Raw genomic sequence first — 22,090 nt, 5'->3', positions numbered from 1 at the left:
AAAAGAAATTTTATACAAAATTATAAGTAAATACTATTTATTATTCAACTAGATTGTACAGGAGAAGAAATCTGAGCTGAAAATGACATTAACTGTGGATAATTCAATTATTAGAGGAAGAAAACAAGGATGTTAAAATTAATGAGTCTTTCACTGTTTTTATACCTGATGTTTTTTAAAAAATGCATGGTTTTGACTTCAGTGAAGGACTGAAAAAAACAAAGTGTTTTTAAGCCTTGGATAGAAAGATTATGAAGGACAACACTATGATAATGTTATTAGAATGATTGATTAAGAAGTAATATCATAAAGTAGAATTTTGGCCAATAATTCCAAGACATTCTTCATGTCATGTGCAGCCCATAATTTGAATTTGCTATCCAGAGGCCTCAACTGGACCCAGTGATAAAATAATTTGAAAGAATTCAAAGACTGTAGATGATGGTTTTTTTGGATCTGTCTAAAGATGTAATATCTTGAAAAAAGATATTAATTTTACAAAAATTGTTGAGGCACGATGAAAACGCTAAGTGATGTTAAGATATCCAAAAATTTTTAAAATGCACTTTAAAAGATAAGCAAAACATTTTGGAAGGCCGAGTCAGGCAGATCACTTGAGGTCAGGAGTTCAAGACCAGCCTGGATAACATGATGACACTCCGTCTCTACTAAAAATACAAAAATCAGCTGGGTGTGGTGGAGCATGCCTGTAATCCCAGCTACTCAGGAAGCTGAGGCAGGAGGATCACTTGAACTTGGGGCGGGGGAATGCTGCAATGAGCCAAGATTGCAATGGAGTGCAAGAGTGCTATTGCACTCCAGCCTGGCTAACAGAGCAACATTCCCCGCCCCCCTCCCCAAAAAAAGCAACAGTAGAAGCTCTAGCCAGGTATGGTGGTGCATGTCTGTAGTCCCGGCTACTTGGGAAGCTGAGGTGGAAGGCCAGCTTGGGCAACTGAAGGACTGAAAAAAACAAATAGTGTTTTTAAGCCTTGGATAGAAAGATTATGAAGGACAACACTATGATAATGTGATTAGAATGACTGATTAAGAAGGAAGATTACAAAGTAGAATTTTTACCCGGCAAGACTCCGTCTCTGAATGAATGAATGAGTGAATGAATGAGAAAATAACCAAAGAGACTCAGACTGAAGTAAATTTTGGTTTTGGGTAGGAAATACAATAACTTTCAATTTGTATCATTCAAAATTATTTAATTTGAACTGTTGAAAGCTAATATTTTAATCAAAGTTACAAAAATCAATGCAAGTTTGTGAATTTTACTTTTTACAAAATATTGAAGTTTACAGTTTTAAAATTTTAGAGAGAATACTCTTTAATATCAAAAGAAAACGCCTTTGAAATATGTAACAAAATGGCATTCCAATATAATATGAGACAGAATAGGAAAATGAGAATTTTTGCATGACTGTGAAGGAGACAATACACATATAAATAATCTCAAAATAAGACTAATAGAAACTACTTTCTGGCCATTGCAGATCTAGGTATAGTCTCAATTTTACTATTTTCTGTGTTCTTTATAATATCCTAGAATTAAACTTTTTAAAGAAAGAGTTTAATAAACATTTTATGAATCTAGATACTACTTTTAGATAATGAGGAGCATTATATACATGACAACTTTATGTGATTAAATTAAAATATGTTTAGTATTTTCTGAAATGACATTACCAATTGTGACCTCATTACAATATTTGATCATAGTATGCAAAATTTATGGCTTATTTTAAAATTTGAGCTTGAAAAACTTAACAATTCTATTTTCCACTGACTTGCAGAATAAAGTATAAGTCAAATTCAAATAAGAACAATGAGAAAAAGTTGAATATTTTGGCATTGTTAATAAGCACAAATTATTTGAAAATTTTAATTATGAGTATAATTAGTTAATTGTCTTTAAAAAGATAAGAAAAATAAATGTGATGAAATAAGTATGTACTTTATGATTTATGAATATCATCATTACATTCTTACCCAAACACCACGGCCCATCACCAGAACACCAGATATGTACAATAAAAAAGTTTGCTCATCTTTGGTATTTTGCCAAGTTGCAGATATGAAACATCACAGGTGTACATGCTGTTATGAAAGTATATTTGTCAAAAGTTTATAAAATATATTCGTTACCTCAATACACATTCTTTTTAATAATTAGACACATAGCATGTGGGCCCCCATTTATTATAATATCCAGGGCTCTAAAAATATTAGTGGCAGGACTGATATTGTTTTCTATTTAAAAAAATACTTATATTCCAAATTGAAGACCAAATCAGATTGCAAAATTTTACATTTGTGTTGTAGAGTTAAGATCAGAAGATGAATAGATCAATCTTGCCTATTAAGGCCAGATGATCAAATGACTTATGTAAAAGCAATGCAGTGCTTTTCTTTCTTTCTCTCTTTCTCTCTCTCTTTCTTTCTTTCTTTCTTTTTCTTTCTTTTCTTTCTTTTCTTTTCTTTCTTTCTTTCTCTTTCTTTCTTTCTTTCTTTCTTTTTTGTTTTTTGTTTTTGGTTCTTTAAGTATGTTAGGATACCAATAGAAAATACATTCAAATTAGGGTAATTCAATAAGAATTTAACAACACCACCACTACTTATAAAAGTAAGGGAATAAAAACCTGACAAGAACACACTAAGTATTGGCAGAGATCTTAACACCTCTGGGCCCTAAGAGCTGCCTTGAGTGAAAGAAGTTTTTTTGTTTTTGTTTTGTTTTTTTTGAGAGGAGTCTCGCTCTGTCGCCCAGGCTGGAGTGCAGTGGCGCGATCTCGGCTCACTGCAAGCTCCGCCTCCCGGGTTCCCGCCATTCTCCTGCCTCAGCCTCCCGAGTAGCTGGGACTACAGGCGCCGCCACCACACCTGGCTAATTTTTTTGTGTTTTTTTTTTTAGTAGGGAAGGAGTTTCACCGTGTTAGCCAGGATGGTCTGGATCTCCTGACCTCGTGATCCGCCCGCCTCAGTCTCCCAAAGTCCTGGGATTACAGGCGTGAGCCACCGCGCCCGGCCGAGTGAAAGAAGTTTTTTTAGAGACAGTCAGCCCAAAGGAATCCCACAGGGATGAAGCCAGGGGAAAAAAATAATCAAACTCCTACTCTTCTTCCTCATATTTTCTGTGTGACTCTCATTGGATGAAACGAACCATAAACCAGAGAACAAGAGAACAAATTGATGAAATCCATATAACACACTGATGAAATCTACATAGATCAGCCTTTCAAGACACAGATCATGGTGGAGAGGAATGATGAACAGATCTGATGGGAAAGCAGAAATTACCTGGAACAGCATATTCTTTCTCCTTTAGAATCCACTCATCCTTCATTCACTTAGAAAGGCTTCATTCTCCACACATGGGGCATACAAATACCATAAGGTACTATATCATTGTAGTGATGTTAATTTGCTTGTACTTTCCACTGGATACCTGAAATATTTTCTGTCACTAATATTCTTCATGAAAAATTGAAGGAAGGGCATAGACATGCATCTGGTGTTTTTGTTGTTGTTGTTGTTGTTTTTCTTAAATAATTGAGTAATACCATTTCCTTCCTCAGTAAATAGCTACAAGCTCACACCTGTAATCCAGGCTCTTTGGGGGGCTGAGGCGGGTGGATCACAAGGTCAGGAGTTCGAGACCAGTCTGCTCAACATGGTAAAACCCGTCTCTACCAAAAATACAAAAATTAGGCAGGTGTGGTGGCAAGCACCTGTAATCCCAGCTACTTGGGAGGCTGAGGCAGGAGAATCACTTGAACCCGGGAGGTGGAGGTTGCAGTGAGCAGAGCTCGTGCCATTGCACTCCAACCTGGGCAACAAGAACAAAACTCTGTCTCAAAAAAAAAAAAAAAAAAAGCTACAAAAGTTTTGCTTCCATAGCTCGTTAAAAACCTAACTTAGTAAACATAGTTGTTTAGTTTACAATGTATTCCACGTTCAACTTACACTCCACCAGCACCCCAGCTCTCACCACACCTGGCACCTACTGTCGCAGATCCTGTACACTTAGAAATGTGGTATTTGTGTGCAAAAATTTTATTTGGACATGCTCAAGATAAACAGCTATGAAGTATGGACGTACAACTGGATAGTAAGAGAATTTGAATAATGATGCAGCCATGACCAAGAAATCAGTTGATTCTATGGATGAATTTGAAGGTGGAATGGTTCAGAGATGCTCTACATTGTGGCATAGGGACAGGCTCATATACCTCTCTGTTGATCAATTATTGGATTGGGCTGCCCCCAGGAAGGGGGCATGACCTTAGGTGGGTAGACTATTCAACCAAAAGAAAGTCCTGGACAGGAAGTCAGCTGAAAACCACTGGCTGCCAAGACTCTCAGCAGTAGAAGAAATGAATATTTCAGACCTGGAGGACTGAATCTTAGCAGTGAAGCATGCCACCCACTATAGACAGCCACTGTTTTCAGAGACCCTCTTGGGATCTGCTGTCCACTTCCAGTTAGTGCTGGTGTAACAATCACATCCAGTAGCAAACCAGGTTCGTTCTTCTTCCTTCTCCATAATGGCAAAGCAATGAAGCAGATACCATGTTAAACTGAGCCATCCATTTGTGCTCTTAACTTGTGTCTCCCAGAGCAGCTTTGGCTCAGTCTAATATATACCACCTCCATTTTATAAAGTAATGCTGCCATACATATCCAATTTTATGGTTGGGTTAATCAGGTAACATACAGTTCATCTTAGACACTATCATTCACGTAGCCATGGGATTTTACAAGGTTATGCATTTATCTTCTATCAGAACCCATTTGCAAGATAGAAGAAACTTTTCAAATGGAAATAGTTGATAGAATAAAAGGGAATGACATTACTCCTTAAGTGTAGATATCTGAGCTGTGATTGCTCTTATCTGGTTTGGAAGGGTTTTGTACAAAAATCATGTCTGTCACAAATACTTCAAAAATGAGTGGGTGTTCTAGGTTATTAGACCCAGAAGGCAATATGACATGAACCAAAATTAGTCTGGCTGCAGAGCTTTTTCTTATTCAAGACGCAAATCAGTGCTGGCACCTATCCAAATAAGTAAATGAGTTGGAGAAGGTTGACCAAATACGGTGTAGATTGTTTCTAAAATCCAAAGAGGCCTACTAAGTTATGTGTTTCTTTCATTGTGTTGGGTGACATAACTTGACTCATATTTCAGAAGAGCTATCTTACCAAAAATTTCACTGATGTGGCATACCACAGAACTGTTTGGTCCTTTATCTCTCATTTTCTGCAATGTACCTATATTACTAGGACATTTATAATGTTTTTACTTTCTGTTTACCATTTTCAGTTAGTATATTGTCTTCAGTATAAAGCAAGCTTGTCCATCACATGACCCGCGGGCCACATGCAGCCCAGAACAGCTTTGAATGTGGACCAACACAGATTCGTAAACTTTCTTAAAACATCACGAGATTTTTTTGTGATTTTTTTTTTCTTTAGCGCATCAGCTTTTGCTAGTGTTAGTGTATTTTATGTGCGGTCCAAGACAATTCTTCTTTCAATGTGGCCCAGGGAAGCCAAAAGATTGGACAACCCTGGTGTAAAGGATTAAGATGATAGTCAGGCCACAGCTCTGCTCACTCCCCAGCACCACTGAATCTGAACCTTCAGTTTAATGGCAGGCCCAGATAATTCATATGCACGCCAAAATTTGAGAAGCACTGACCAAAACTGTATCAGATAGGTGAGCAAATACAACACAGCCTTGAGGCAAAACAAGGTAAGTACCTTTCTGTCCCTACTACATAAATATTCTCATCTCATTCCTTCCCCAGCAATGTCCTTATCTTAGTGTGAAATACTTAACAAGGTTAAGTATTTAATTGATGTTTACAGTAAACGCTTTTTTGTTTTTAGTATTATATCCTCTGTGAATCCATGAGTTGAAGGATTCCTTCAAAACTGCCAGTGGGCCTTCTCCACAGCAATGTGTAGTTGTTCATCGCTCATACTTTTGCTTTTCCTATGTGCACATCTCTAGGACTATAAACCAAATCCAGGGACCCCCCGCCCACCAAAACATCATATAATTACTATTGTTTCCATAACTACCAAGTGCCACAGCCTCTTGCTCTCCCTCCTTGTGCCATCTAGTAATTTGATTTGACTAATAATAATGCCACACTACGCCACGGATTACCCATATACCATCCCTTTTAGCAATGTGTTATAATCCCTGTGTTCTTTTCACGTCTGAGTGATTCCACTCTAGAATTCCATTTTGAGGATCAGTTTCCTAGGGCCATTTACCAATTACTGTATTAGTCAAGACCAAGCATAGCAAACTTAAACCTCAGTATGATCACAGGAAGAAACACTCAAACAAGACTCAGATTATTTTGAGGACTGAATAAAGGGAAAGCACAATGAGATACCCACCTTACTCCAGGCCTAATTACAACAGGCCGGTCACCACCTCTCGATATAACTTGGGGGAAGGAAGTAGAGTTGTTGTTATCAGACTCCAGAAGTGGAGAGGGTTATAAACAAGACCACCTTGAAAAGACAGGTAATTTTTAGTTAAAGATCATAGCGAGCCAGAGGCACAAGACAGGGAGCTGGAGAATAAATCTCCTGACCCTTCAATCGTCTCTTCCTCTTATCCACTTCAGAAACTTCCCATTGGCCCAACACAAGAAACTAGTAGATAAGAAAACCCATTGAAGTAAGTCACTTGGAGCAGAGAATAGAATGCAAAAAAAAAAAAAAAAATGGAGAATAGTGCTAGAGGGACAAAGGTAACCACCCAGTGCATCACAATTCAATATTCACATTACAATAAGAAATACGAATGCCAAAGGTAGAAGAGCCTTAAATATTTTGCAGAATATTTTCTTCCAGAAGGCAAATTATCACAGGAAAGGATATTAGAATCAGAAATTTGCTTGGTGAAAAGAGCAAAAGCACAAGAACGTTAGTTAGATTTAATGATTATTAACAAGTTATAATAACCTAATGTAGTCATCTTCACTATAGTGACATTCTTCACCCATTTTCTTTCACAATTTGAATTTCTATATACCAAGCCATATGTTTGGCACTGGGAACACAAAGAAGATTAAAACATTGTCTATGTCTCCAAGAAGCTCACAGCTCTAATTGGAAAGCAGACACAGAGAATATAATTCACTATAACTCATATTATGTCAGAGGTAAGAACAAAGTTCATAAGATCTTAAAATGAGGGTACTTAGGTAGACTAATGGATCAAGGACATTTCTTAGCAGGAATTATTTGTGCAGTGTTAAGGATTAGTAGGTGTTAACTAAGAAAGAAGCATGAGAAACATATTCAGGAGAAACATTATCTACAGAAATAGTAGGAAATGCACATAAAATTGCATGTATCTGCCCAGTATGTCTGGGATATATCTAAAATACATAGTAGGATCAAAATAACTACAGTCATGTACTCAGGGACAAAATTATGCCAATCTTTACATATTAAGAAATTTATACTTTACCCAGGAGTGACTGAGAAGCTATAGAAAAATGTAAAACTTTGGAATAGCCTGAATCCTGAAAAAACAGTCATCTGCTAATTAGCTACTCTTCTTCCTAGATCGTGTTAAAGATATCCTAGCAAATCCTTGTGCTTCAGGCTCCACTTTTTTAGGGATTAAGCTAATGACTACCCTTCTACCTATATGTTTGTGCTTCTGACAGTGGTCAACTAACTTAGGTTCAATTTTCTATGTTACAATCAGATTCCAAATTTCCTAAGTCTCATTAACTAAAAATGGATATCCAAGAACTCTTCAGTCACGTATTTATGTATTATTTCCATACATAAATATTTATGTATGTCAGTTATTTACATAGTAGCATATCCCAAGAAGATTTTTCATGAAGTTTATTCTTAGGTAATGGTAATATCTTTTGGATTTAGAATTTAATTGCTGTTATTCTTAGACCTTCATGAATTTTTTTAATTGAAATAGAATAGATGTACATATCTTGAAGGCACATGTAATACTTTATACATTCATATATGTGTAAAGACCAAATCAACATAACTGGGATATCCATTATGTTAAATATTTATCTTTTCTTTATGTTAGAAAGATTCAAATTATTCACTGCTAGCTATTTTGAAATGTGGTATTTTGATTATTTTGATTATAGTCACCCTATCGATTGATCTACAGAATATTGGCTATCATTTATTTCATCTAACTGTATATTTGTACCCATTATTCAACTCAAAATCCCCTCTCTTCTACTCACCCTAGAATGAGGTAATCACCAGTCTACTCTCTGTCTTTATGAGATTCACTTTTTTGGCTCCCACATGTGAGTAAGAACATGTGATATTTGTCTTTCTATGTTTGGCTTATTTCATTTAACATAATGACATTTAGTTCCATGCATGTTGCTGTAAATGTCAGGACTTTATTCCTTTTATGGCTGAATAATATTTCTCTGTGAATGTATATCACACTTTATCCATTCATTCTCTGTTGGGCAGTAAGATTAATTCCATGTCTTGACTATTGTGAGTAGTAGTGCTGCAATAAACATGGGAGTGCAGACATTTCTTTCATTTTTCCTTTTTTTTTTTTTTTTTGTGACAGTCTCACTCTGTCACCCAAGCTGGAGTGCAGTGTTGTGATCTGGACTTGCTGCAACCTCCACTTCCTGGGTTCAAGTGATTCTTGTGCCTCAGCCTCCAGAGTGGTAGGGATTACAGGCACGTACCACCACACCCAGCTAATTTTTGTATTTTTAGTAGAGCAAGAGTTTTGCCATGTTGCCTAGGGTGGTCTCGAACTCCTGGCCTCAAGTGGTCTGCTCCCTCAGCCTTCCAAAGTGCTGGGATTACAGGCGTGAGCCCCTGCGCCCAGCCAGATTTTCTCTCTTTTGGATGTACACTCAGCAGTGGGATTGCTGGATCATATGATAGACATATTTTTAGTTTTTTGAGGAATTTGTGTAAAGTTTTTTATACTAGTGGCACTGATTTACATTCCTATCAACAGTGTCCAAGAGATCTTCTTTCTCAACATCCTCACCACCATCTATTATTTTCTGTCTTTTTGATAAAAGCCATTTTAACTGAGGTAAGATGATATCTCATTGTGGTTTTGATTTGCATTTCTCTAATGATTAGTGATATTGAGGATTTTTTCATATACCAGTTGTCCATTTGTATGTTTTTTTTTTTTGGAGAAATGTCCATTCAAATCCTTTGGCCATTTCTATTTTTATTTCTATTTATTTATTATACTTTAAGTTCCGGGATAAATCTGCAGAACATGCAGGTTTGTTTGTTACATCAATATACATGTGTCATGGTGGTTTGCTGCACCCATGAACCCATCATCTACATTAGGTATTTTTCCTAATGCTTTCCCTCCCCTTGCCCCTGACCCCTCAACAGACCCTGTGTGTGACATTCCTCTCCCTGTGTCCATGTGTTCTCATTGTTCAGCTCCCACTTATGAGTGAGAACATGAGGTGGTTTGGTTTTCTATTCCTGTGTTAGTTTGCTGAGAATGATGGCTTCCAGCTTCATCCATGTCCCTGCAAAGGACATGAACTCATCATTTTTTATGGCTGCGTAGTATTCCATGGTGTATATATGCCACATTTTCTTAATCCAGTCTATCACTGATGGGCATTTGGGTTGGTTCCAAGTCTTTGCTGTTGTGAATAGTGCTGCAATAAACATGCCTGTGCTTCTGTCTTTATAGTAGAATGATTTGTAATTCTTTGGATAAATACCCAGTAATGGGATTGCTGGGTCAAATGATATTTCTGTTTCTAGATCCTTGAGGAATTGCCATACTGTCTTTCACAATGGTTAAACTAATTTACACTCCCACTAACAGTGTAAAAGTGTTCCTAGTTCTCCACATCCTCTCCAGCATCTGTTGTTTCCTGGCTTTTTTTTTTTTTTTTAATGTTTTTGAGATGTTGACTCACTCTGTTACCAAGGCTGAGTGCAATGGCATGATTTCAGCTCACTACAATATCCACTCCAGTCTCAAGCGATCCTCATGCCTCAGCCTCCCGAGTAGCTGGGACTACAGATGTGATACCACGATCAGCTAATTTTTATTTTTACTAGAGAGGGGGGGGGTTTGTCAGCTAGTCTGGAACTCCTGGGCTCAAATGATACACCCGCTTTGGCCTCCCAAAGTGCTGGGATTACAGACATGAGCCACTGTGCCCAGCCCCTTAGCCCATTTTTAATTGGATTGTTTAGTTTTTGTTTGTTTGTTTTGCTGTTGAGTTGTTTGAGGTCCTCATATATTCTGGTTAATTTTTTTGTCACATGGATAGTTTGCAAATATTTTCTCCCATCCTGTGTGTTGTCTCTTGACTCTGTTTCTTGTTTCTTTTGCTAGGCAGAAGCTCTTTCGCTTGATATAATCCCATTTGTCTATTTTCTTGGTTGTCTCTGCTTTTGAGGTCTTAAACACAAAAAAGTTTGCCCACACCAATGGCCTGGAGCATTTCTCCAATGTTTCCTTCTAGTAGTTTCCTAGTTTCAGGTCTTAGATTTAAGTACTTAATTTATTTTGGGTTGATTTCCATATATGCTGAGAGGCAGGGGTCTAGTTTCATTCTTCTGCATATGCATATACAGTTTTTTTTCATAACTATTTATTGATGAGACTGTCCTTTCCCCATTTTTATATTCTTGGTGACTTTGCTGTAGATGACTTAGCTATAAATGCCTGGATTTACATCTGGGATCTCTATTATTTTCCATTAGTCTATGTGTCTGTTTTTAATGCAAATATCAGGCTGATATCATCACTGTAGCTTTGTAGTATGTTTTGAAGTCAAATATTGTGATGCTTCCAGCTTTGTCCTCTTTGCTCAGAGTTACCTTGGCTATCATGGGTCTTTGTGGTTCCATATAAATATTAAAGTTATTTTTTTTCTAGTTCTAAGAAGACTGTTGTTGGTATTTTGACAGGGATTGTACCAGGTAGTATTATAATTTTAACAATATTAGTTCTTCCAATTCAAGAGCATGGAATATATTTCCATTTTTCATGTGTGTCTTCTTAAATTTCTTTATTAGTGTTTTATTATTTTTCTTGTATATATTTTTTACTTCTTTAGCTAAATTGATTCTTAGGTATTTTACATTCTTTTTAGCTATATTAAGTGAGAGTGCCTTCTTGATGTCCTTATCAGTTGTTTGCTATTGCTGTATATAAATGCTGCTGGTTTTCTATATGTTGATTTTGAATGCTGCCACTTTATAAATTAACTTATTAGCCCTAACATTTTTTGGCAGAGTAAGTTTTTCTAAGTATAGGATCGTATTGTCTGTGAACAAAGATAATTTGGTTTCTTCCTTTCCAATTTGGATGCCCTGTATGTCTTTTAGTTGTCTGATTGCTCTGGCCAGGACTTCCAGTATTATGTTGGATAATGTGTTAAAAAGTGGTGAAAGGGCACATTCTTGTCTTGTTCCTGTTTTTACAGAAAAGGCTTTCAATTTTTCCTTACTCAGTATGATGTTAGTAGTGGGTTTGTCATGCATGGCCTTTATTATTTTGAGACATATTCTTTCTACACCCAGTTTGTTGAGGGTTTTTATTAAGAATTTGAATTTTACTGAATAATTTTTAAACATCTATTGAAATGATTATGTGGTTTTGGGATTCGGTTCTGTTAATGGTGAATGATATTTTTAATGTGATGTTGAATTTAATTTGCTGGTATTTTGTTGAGGATTTTTGCATCTCTGTTTCTAAGTGATATTGGCCTGCAGTTTTCTCTATTGATGTGTCCTTCTCTGATTTTGTTATCACAGTAATGCTGTCCTTGTAGAACGAATTTGGAAGTATTCCCTTCTCTTCAATATTTTTGAAGACTTTGAGGACAAATAGCATTAATTTTTAAAAAATATTTGGTAGGATTTGGCAGTGAAGCTATCAGGTCCATGGATTCTCTTTGATAGAATATTTATTACAGATTTGATATTGTTACTCATTATTGGTTTGTTGCAATTTTATGTTTCTTCGTGGTTCAATTTTCAGTGGTTATATATGTCCAGGAATTTATCCATTTTCTAGGTTTTCCCATTTTTTGGCATATAATTATTTATAATAATCTTTAATGATTCTTTGTATTTCTGTTGTCTCAGTTGGTATGTGTCGTTTTTTATTTCTGATTTATTTCAGTCTTCTCATTTTTTGTTAGTCTACCTCAGGGTTTGTTAATTTTGTTAATCTTTTCAAAAAATCCGACTTCTTTTTATTTTGATCTTGTGTATTATTTGAGTCTCAATCTCATTTATTTCTTCTCTAATCCTTATTATTTCATTTCTCCTACTAATAGGTGTTTGGTTTCTTCTTGCTTTCTACTTCCTTAGGGTGCATCATTTGGTTGTTCACTTGAAGTATTTTTACTTTTTTCTATATAGGCATTTATTGATATAAACTTTCCTCTGTGAACTGCTTTTGCTGTATCCCATAGATTTTGGTATATTATACTTCCATTTTCATTCATTTCAAAATTTTTTTATAACTTCCTTCTTAGTATCTTGTTTGACCAATAGTCATCCGGAAGCATGTTTTTAAATTTCCACATGTTTGTGTAATTTCCAAGGTTCTGCTTCTCCACTCATCTCTGGTTTTATCACTGTGGTCAGAAAAGATACCAATATGATTTCTACTTGTTAAGACTCGTTTTGTGGTCTAAGAGGTTATTTATTCTTGAGAATGTTTCATGTGTTGATGAAAAGAATATGTATTCTGTAGCTGTTGGGTGAAATATTCGGTAAATGTCAGTCAGGCTTCTTTGGTCATATGTGAAGTTTAACTCATATTTCTTTGTTCATTTTCTGTCTGAGTGATATGCCTGTAACTGAGAATGGGATGTTGAAGTCTCTTACTATTATTGTATTGCACTCTATCTCTCCCTTAGATCTATTAATGCTTGCTTTATGTACTTGGGTGCTCTGGTGTTAGGTGCATATATATTTACAATTGTTATATCCTCTCACTGAATTGACCCCTTTATCATTATTGAGTAGCATTCTTTGTATCTTTTTACAGTCTTTGACTTGTGGTTTATTTTATTTGATATACGAATAGTTATTCCTGGTCTTTTTTGGTTTCCAGTTGCATGGAAACCAATCTTTTTCCACCTCTTCACTCTCAGTCTGTGTGTGTCTTTATAGGTAAAGTGGGCTTCTTATAGGCAGCATATAGCTGGGTCTTATTTTGTTTTTACCCATTCTGCCACTCAGTGCCTTTTCATTGGAGAATTTAGTCCATTTGAATTCAGTATTATTATTGATGAGTAAGGACTTACTATTGACATTTTGTTGCTTATTTTCCTGTTGTTTTATAACTCTGTCTTTTTTCCTTTCCTACTACTGTCTTATGTGATAAGTAATATTCTCTGGTGGTAAGATTTTATTTGTTGCCTTTTTATTTTTAGTGTATCTTTTATAGTTTGTGTGTGTGTGTGTGTGTGTGGTTTCCATAAGGCCTACAAAGAATATCTTAAAGATTAACAAATTAGCTTAAATCTATGACAAATTATCTTAGATCACAAATAAAAGAATAGAAACAAAGAACAAGTGAAAAAAAATTATATGCATTAACTTCATCTCTGTCCCTCAACATTTTGACTTCAAGTTGGCTCAGTTTACATGTTTCTATATCACATATATCTTAATAGGTTGTTACAGCTATAATTGTTTTCTCATAGATTTGCCTTTTGGGCTTCATACTAGTTATGAGTGGGTTGTACACCATAATTCTAATTAGTAGAGTATTCTGGGTTTGTCAATGTACTAAATTTTCCCAGGGGGTTTTATACTTTCAATTTTTTTTTTTTTTTTGGTACATTACTTTTTTTTTTTTTTCAGATTGAAGAACTCCCTCTAGCATTTCTCTTAAGACATGTTGGTAGTGGTAAAGTCTCTCAGCTTAAGTAAAACTTTATTTCTCCATATTTGAAATAAAGGTTTGCTGCATATAATATTCTTGCATGGCAAGTTTTTTTCTTTCAGCAGTATGAAAATGTGCCACTTCCTACTGACTCATATGGTTTCTGTTGAGAAGTCTGTTGTCAGATAAACTGGAACTCCTTCATATGTTATTTGCTTATTTTTTTTCTTGCTGCTTTTAGGATAATTTCTTTGCTTTGACATCTGAGAGTTCAATTATTATATACCTTGGGGGAGTCTTTTTTGGTCCATGTCTGTTTGGTGTTCTCTGAGCTTCCTATACTTAGATATTTAGGTCTTTCTCAAGTATTGGAAATTTTTCTATTATTTCTTTGAATACACTTTCTATCCATTATTCTGGCTTAGTTTCCTTTTGAACACCAATAATTCTTAGAGTTGGTATCTTAAGGTAATTTTCTACGTCTTTAGGTGATCTTCATTTCTTTTCATTCATATTTCTTTTTTCTTCTTTGTGTATTTTCAACTAACCTGTTTTTGAACTCACTGATTCTTTCCTCTGCTTGTTCCATTGTGCTGTTGAGAGCCTCTAGTGAGATTTTCAGTTTAGCAAATGTATTTCTCACTTCTAAGATGTATGTTTGATTTGTAAAAATTACAATCTATATTAAATTTCTCTGATAAATTTCTAAGTTGCCTTTCTGTGCTATCTTGGAGATCACTGTGTTTCCTTAAAACTGCTTTTTTGAATGCTTGTTCAGAGAGTTCACACATCACAGTCATTAGGGTCAGTCACTGGTTTCTTGCTTTGTCCATTGGGAAGATCATGATTCCCTCTTTGCTGGTGTGTGTGTGTGTGTGTGTTTATACTAAAGGATTAGTTGTTTAATTCAGTCTTTTCTGTGGTCAGGCTTATTTTGTTTTTTATTGGACATGTTTTTTTAGATGTTTTCAAAATTAGCTGCTGGTTTTCTTCCTCCATTTTTTTTTTTTTTTTTTTTTTTTTTTCCTGCTAGGTTGCTGCCTCCTTTTTAGCACTAGGTGGCACCTTAAGCCCAGGTTGGACACAGCTCTGGTAAACAGTCGGAGGGCTGCTCATCTTAAGTGGGAGGGGTTCCAAAGGGAATGTCCCAGTAGTGTGGGAATGCTGGCTAGAAGTCTGTGCCCTGGGAACCTACAGAACATACCTCCTATAGTATAGTGCTGCTGAACGGCCATTCTGATTTGGTGTCAACTTTGGCCAAGTTCCATATCAGAGTTTCCAGGGTTGTGGATGATAGTCTTATCACCCCACTTTTTCTCTGGCTGTCTTCAGAGCTATTTCTCCCTTCAGGCGCTTGTAATGCTTCCTGTGGATTGAGACCGGAATAGACTTCCTTTCATGGATCCCAAGATGATGGGGAAGCTGGCTGCTAGCCTTGATTTCACTTTTTTCTGTGTATAAATTGTGAACAAGGGGAAATTTCTGTGCACTTGGTTACAGTCAGATTGAAGGGAGAGACATCAAGGATATAGCAGTCCAGTTCTCTTCCCATCTGCTCAGAGTCTTTTCACTTCTCTTTGGCCCTGGGAACTGTGTCTTCCTCGTATTTTAGTTCTGAGACATTGGCAGTGATACTCAGTGTTGCATATTTGTTTTTGGTTTTCTGTGGTGGGGGGGGTTAAGTCAGCTTTCTTCTACACTGCTATTTTGGAACCAGAAATCCTATACATCGGTAAAAATAAACTGGGAGGCCAGGTGCGGTGGCTCACGCCCGTAATCCCAGCACTTTGGGAAGCTGAGGTGGGCAGATTGCGAGGTCAGGAGATCGAGACCATCCTGGCTAACATGTTTTTAGTCTCTACTAAAAAATACAAAAAATTAGCTGGGCGTGGTGACGGGCGCCTGTAGTCCCAGCTACTCGGGAAACTGAGGCAGGAGAATGGCCTGAACCCGGAGGAGGAGCTTGCAGTGAGCTGAGATTGCGCCACTGCACTACAGCCTGGGTGACAGAGCAAGACTCCATCTCAAAAATAAATAAATAATAAAGTAGGAAAGAACAGAAAGCACTAGACCAACTCTTCATGAAATTTTTGTGTGAATTAAAGGAAATATGTTTATACTTATTAGAATATACTCAAAAATTGTTGCAATCATAAATATACACATTATAGACAGGTGTTAGATGGATAGATATACAACATATAGAGGAATTAAGCCTGATGGCTTCCAAATGGAAGGAAACCTCTAGAAGAGTAAGACTGAACAGTAGAAGCAAGAAAGTGAATTTATGAAAGAACAAGTTCTCCAAATAAGCAAAAATATTAAAATATAAAAACAAACCTAATTATGTATAAAATTGGGAGACAAACCAGGAAAGGAAAAAAATAGAGTATCTTCCTTAAAGAAGTATTTTTAAGAAAAGGAAGAAGTGGGTGAAGGTAGAAAACTTTTGAGACATGATGTAGGACAGAGGAAACTTTCATACAACAGCCTTATTTTCTAAAAACTTGAAAGGTCATCCATGGTAACCAAAAGCAGAAGAATAGAAGTTAAGTATTTACTGAGTCTCGAAATGTGTTTTAGACAGAACATGAAAGTGTACATTCACAATGACTAGAAGCCTTATTGAGCAAGAATAAAGAGGCTGACTAAAATTAAACAGAAGGACACACTAGTGAACATATTCCACCCTTGGTTAATTGTTTCTATCAAGCCTTAGCAGGAAGCAAAATTGGAAAAAAGAAAAAAATAAATTCACCTACTATGTAAAGTAGATGAATTTATGTTAGGAAGAAAAATCTTAAGGACATTAAGAAAACAAATATTATCATTTTATAATTTTATAAAAAATTTAAAACTTAGCTTTTACAAAGTTTGAGGTTTTTATTTTACCTTAGGAAAATAAAATTCAGAAATTGTAGAATGATATTGAAAAAAATTTATTTAGAAATGCAAGTACTATCAACATCACTGCCTACTATGTACAAAGATAAGTATTAGCACTTATGTTATCTGAAACAGGAATAAAAATAAAAACTGTGCTGAATGGGACCATAAGATTTTTCTCCTTTTTCAACAACAGAAGTGATTAACTACACATCATTAATGCTTTTATGTAGTAATGCTATATTCCTCAACAATGGTCTTTTGCAAAATGTGTCTCTGTTTGTTTCTGAATGACAATAACCAAGAGTTATGGGCTGAATTGTGTCACTCCACAGTTCATATATTGAAGCCCTCACCCCCAGTATCTCACAATGTGTCTGTATCTAGAGATAGAGCCTTTAAACACGTAATTATATTAAAATGAGGCCATTAGGGTGAATCCTTATTTAATCTGACTTGCGACTTTATAGAAACAATGAATTCCGGAAAGGAGGTGGAGCAAGATGGCCTAATAGAAGCCTTCACTGATTGTCGACCCCATAGGAACACCAAATTGAACAATTATTCACACAAGAAAACACCTTCAGAACAACCAAAAATCAGATGAGTGATCACCGTACCTGATTTAAACTTCTTATTACTGAAAGAAGAATGGAAGAGGGGTAAGACAGTCTTGAATTGCCAACACTACCACTCCCACAGTCCCTAGTGGTGGCCACATAGCACAGAGAGAAAATCTGTTTTCTTGGGGGAAGAAGAATGCAGAGACTTTAAGACTTTGCTTTGGAACTCACTGCTGTCCTCTCACCCCAGAAAGCAATACCTGGCACAATGCAGCCAGTGCCTATGGAGGGAGCATTTAGACCAGCCCTAGCCAGTGGGGAATTGTCCATCCCAGATGTCAGAAGACGAATTCAGGCAAGCCCCACCACCTCAGGACAAAGTGTTCTATGGTCCTAAATAAAACTGAATGGCAGTCTAGGCCACAAGAACTGCAATTACTGGGCAAGTCCTGGTGCTATGCTGGGTGCAGAGCCAGTGCACTTGAGAAGCACATGACCTAGTGAAACACCAGCCCGGGTGGCTGAGAGAATGCTTACATCACTCCACGCCAACCACAGGAAGTATAACTTGCAGCTCTAGAAGACACTCTTTCCCTCCACTTGAGGATAAGAAAGAGAATAAGGAGGACTTCATCTTGAAACTTGGATAGCATCTCAGCTACGGAATAGGGCACTAGGCAGAGTCCTGAGGCCCCTATTCCAGACCTTAGCTCCCAGATGACATTTCTAGGCACCTTGGGCCAAAAGTAAGCCCTGTCTTGAAGGGAAGGACCCAGTTCTGGCAGGATTTACAACCTGCTGACTCAATAGCCCTTGGGCACTGAATAATCAACAGTGGAACCCAGGTAGTATTTGCTGTGGTCCTTGGGTGAGACTCAGAGAGCTGCTGACTTCAGGTGTAACCCAGCACATTCCCAGCTGTGGTGGCTCTGGGAAGAGACTCCTTCTGCTTGAGTAAAGGAGAGGGGAGAGTAAAGAGGATTCTGTCTTGAAGCTTAAGTATGGCTTGACCACAAGGAAGTAGAGCACCAAGCGGGCTCTTGGGATATTTGATTGAAGGCCTTGGCTCTTAGATGGCAATTCTAGACTTGCCTGGGGCCAAAGGGGAGCCTGGTGTCCTGAAGGGAGAGTCTCAGGCCTGGAAGCATTCACCAAGGCTGACAGAAGAGCCCTTGGGCCTTGAGTGAACATCACTAGCAGCCAGGCAGTACTTGTCCACGGCCCTGGGGCAGTGGTGGCCATGGTGAGAGACTCCTCTGCTTGTAGAAAGGAGAGAAAGAGTGAAAAGGACATTGACTTATGACTGGGGTGCCAGCTCAGCCACAGAATAGATCACTAAGTGGATTCCTAAGATTTCCAACTCCAGACGCTGGCTCCAAGATAGCTTCTCTGGACTCACCTGGATCCGGGGGTAACTTGCCACCTTGAAAGGAAGGCCACAAGCCTGACTGACTTTGCCATCTGCAGATTGCAGAACCCTCAGGCCTTGGCTAAACATAATCAGTAGCCAGGGAGTGGTTACTGTAGGCTGTGAGCAAGAACCATTATCGTGCTAGCTTCAGTTCTCACACAATGCAGTCCTAGTGGTGGTGGCCACAGGTGTGCTGGTTCCACCTCTCCATCAGCTCCAGGCAGCTCATCACAGAGACAGGGAGACAACACTTGTTTGGGAGAAAGTAAGGGAAGATAACAAGGGCCTGTGCCTGGTAATCCACAGAATTCCTCTAGATATTATCATAGACCATCAATGCCATACTTCGCAGATATGGCGGCAGTGACCAAAAATCTAGACAACAACACCCAAGTCACTTCAAATACCTGGAAAGCCTTCCCTGGAAAAATTGATACAAACAAGCCCAGACTGTCAAGACCAAAATGAATATTTAACTCCTCAATGTGCAGACAGCAATAACATCCACAAGCAACAAGACCATTTAGGAAAACATGGCCTCACAAGATGAACTAAATAAGGTACCAGGGACCAATCCTGGACAGAAAGAGATATGTATGTGACCTTTCAAAAAGAGAATTCAAAATAGCTGCTTTGAGGAAACTTGACAAAATTCAAGCTAACACAGAGGAGAAATCCAGAATCCTATCAGATAACATTAACAAATAGATTGAAATAATTAAAAGAAATCAAGCAGAAATTCTGGTATTGAAAATGCAATTGACATATTGAAGAATGCATCAGAGTCTCTTAGCAGCAGAACTGATTTAAAAAAAAAAAAAAGAATTAGTGAGCTAGAGACAGACTATTTGACAATGCATAGTCAGAGGAGACAAAGGAAAAAATAATAAAAAAATAAGGAGGCACACCTACAAGTCTAGAAAATAGCCTCAAAAGGCCAAATTTAGAGATATTGGTCTTAAAGAAAAAGTACAGAGATATGAGGTAGAAAGTTTATTCAGAGGGATAATAACAGAGAACTTCCCAAACCTACAAAAAGATGTCAATATTCAGGTACAAGAAAGTTAAAGAATACCAAGCAGACTTAACACAAAGAAGACCACCTAATGGAATTTAATAATCAAACTCCCAAACATCAAGGATAAAGAAAGGATCCTAAAAGCAAGAGGAGAGAAGAACAAAATAACATACAATGAAGCTTCACTATGTCTGGCAGCAGACTTTTCAGTGGAAACCTTACAGGCCAGAACAGAGTGGCATGGCATATTTAAAGTGCTGAAGGAAAAAACTTTTGCCCTAGAGTAATACAACCAGTGAAAACACCATTCAAACATCAAGAAGAAATAAAGATGTTTAAACACAAGGAAGAAATATATATATACACACACATATATACATATAAAAAATATATATACATATATATGTATCCTTCAAACATGAAGGAGAAATAAAGACTTTCTCAAACAAAAGCTGAGAGATTTCATCAACACCAGAGATGATGTACAAGAAATGCTAAAGAAGTCCTTCCACTTGAAAGAAAAGAATACGGATAAGCAATAAAAAATCATCTGAAGGTACAAAACTTGCTAGTAACAGTAAGTACACAGGAAAACACAGAATATGAGGATATTGCAATTGTGATGTACTGAATTCCTTTCTATTGAGTAGAAAGACTAAAAGATGAACTTATCGAAAATATTAACAACAACCACATTTCAAGACATAGACAGTAGAATGAGACATAAATAGAAACAACAAAAAGGTAAAAAGCAATCGAATGAAGTTAAAGTGTAGAGTTTTTGTTAGTTTTCTCTTTGCTTGTTTGTAAGTTTGTTTATGCAATGAGGGTTGTCGTCTGTTTAAAATAATGGATTCAAAGATATTATTTGCAAGCCTCATGCTGACCTCAACCCAAAGAACATACACTAGATATACAAAAAATACAAAGCAAGAAATTAAATCATACCACCTGCAAAAATCACCTTAAATAAAAGGAAGATGGGAAGGAAGGAAAGAAGAAAGAAAAGACCACAAAACAATCAGAAAATAAAACAAAATGGCAAGAGTAAGTTCTTACTTATCAATAATAACAATCAATCTAAGTGGACTAAACTCTCTAATCAGAAGACTTAGAGTGGCTGAATGGATAAAATAACAAGACACAGTATCTGTTTGCTATAAGGAACATACTTCACCTATAAAGAAACATACAAACTAAAAATAAAGAAATGGAAAAACATATCCCATGCAAACAGATGCCAGAAAAGAACAAGAGTAGCTATACTTACATCAGACAAAATAGACATTGAAATGAAAACTATAAAAAGAGAAAAAGAAGGTAATTATAGAGTGATAAAGTGGTCAGTCCAGCGAGAGGATATAACAATTGTAAATATATATGCACTCAACACTGGAGCACCTAGATATATAAACCACATATTATTAGAGCTAAAGAGAGAGATAAACCCCAACACAATAATAGCTGTAGACCTCAACACCTTACAAATCATCCAAACAGAAAATCAGCAAATAAACATAGAACATGATCTGCATGATAGACCAAATGGGTCTAATAGATGTTTACAGAACATTTCATCCAATGACTGTGGAATACACATTCCTCTTCTCAGCACATGGATCATTCTCAAGGATAGACCATATTTTAGGCAACAAAACATATCTTTAAAAATTCAAAAATACGCAATTACATGAGTATCTTCTCTGATCACAATTTAATAAAGCTAGAAAGTCAGTAACAAGAGGAAAGTTAGAAACTATACAAACACATGTAAATTAAACAATATTCCTCTAAATGACTAGTGGTTCTCTGAAGAAATTAAGAAGAAAATTGAAAAATTTCTTGAAACAAAGAATAATGGAAACATAACACACCAAAATCTAGAGGATACATGAAAACAGTACCAAGAAGGAAGTTTATAGCTATAAGCACCTACGTCAAAAATGTGCAAAAGTTTCAAATAAACTGTGTATGTATCTTAAAATAAACTATGATGTATCTTAAAGAACTAGGAAAGCAAGAGCAAACTGAACCCAAAATTAGTAGAAGAAAATATAATAAAGATCAGAGCAGAAAACAAATGAAATTGAAACAAAGAAAACCATATAAAAGACCAATGAAGCAAAAAGTTGTTTTTTTCTTTCTTTCTTTCTTTCTTTTTTGTAAAAACTAAACAAAATTGACAAACTTTAGCCACAATCACTAAGAAAAAAAGAGAGAAGATCTAAATTTTAAAAACCAGGGATGAAAAAGGAGACATTATAAATGATACCACAGAAATTAAAAGGATAATGAATGGCCACTA

Source organism: Macaca mulatta, chromosome 3 (assembly GCF_049350105.2).
Source record: "Macaca mulatta isolate MMU2019108-1 chromosome 3, T2T-MMU8v2.0, whole genome shotgun sequence".
Lineage (NCBI taxonomy): Eukaryota > Metazoa > Chordata > Mammalia > Primates > Cercopithecidae > Macaca > Macaca mulatta.
This window is presented reverse-complemented; position numbering follows the sequence as displayed.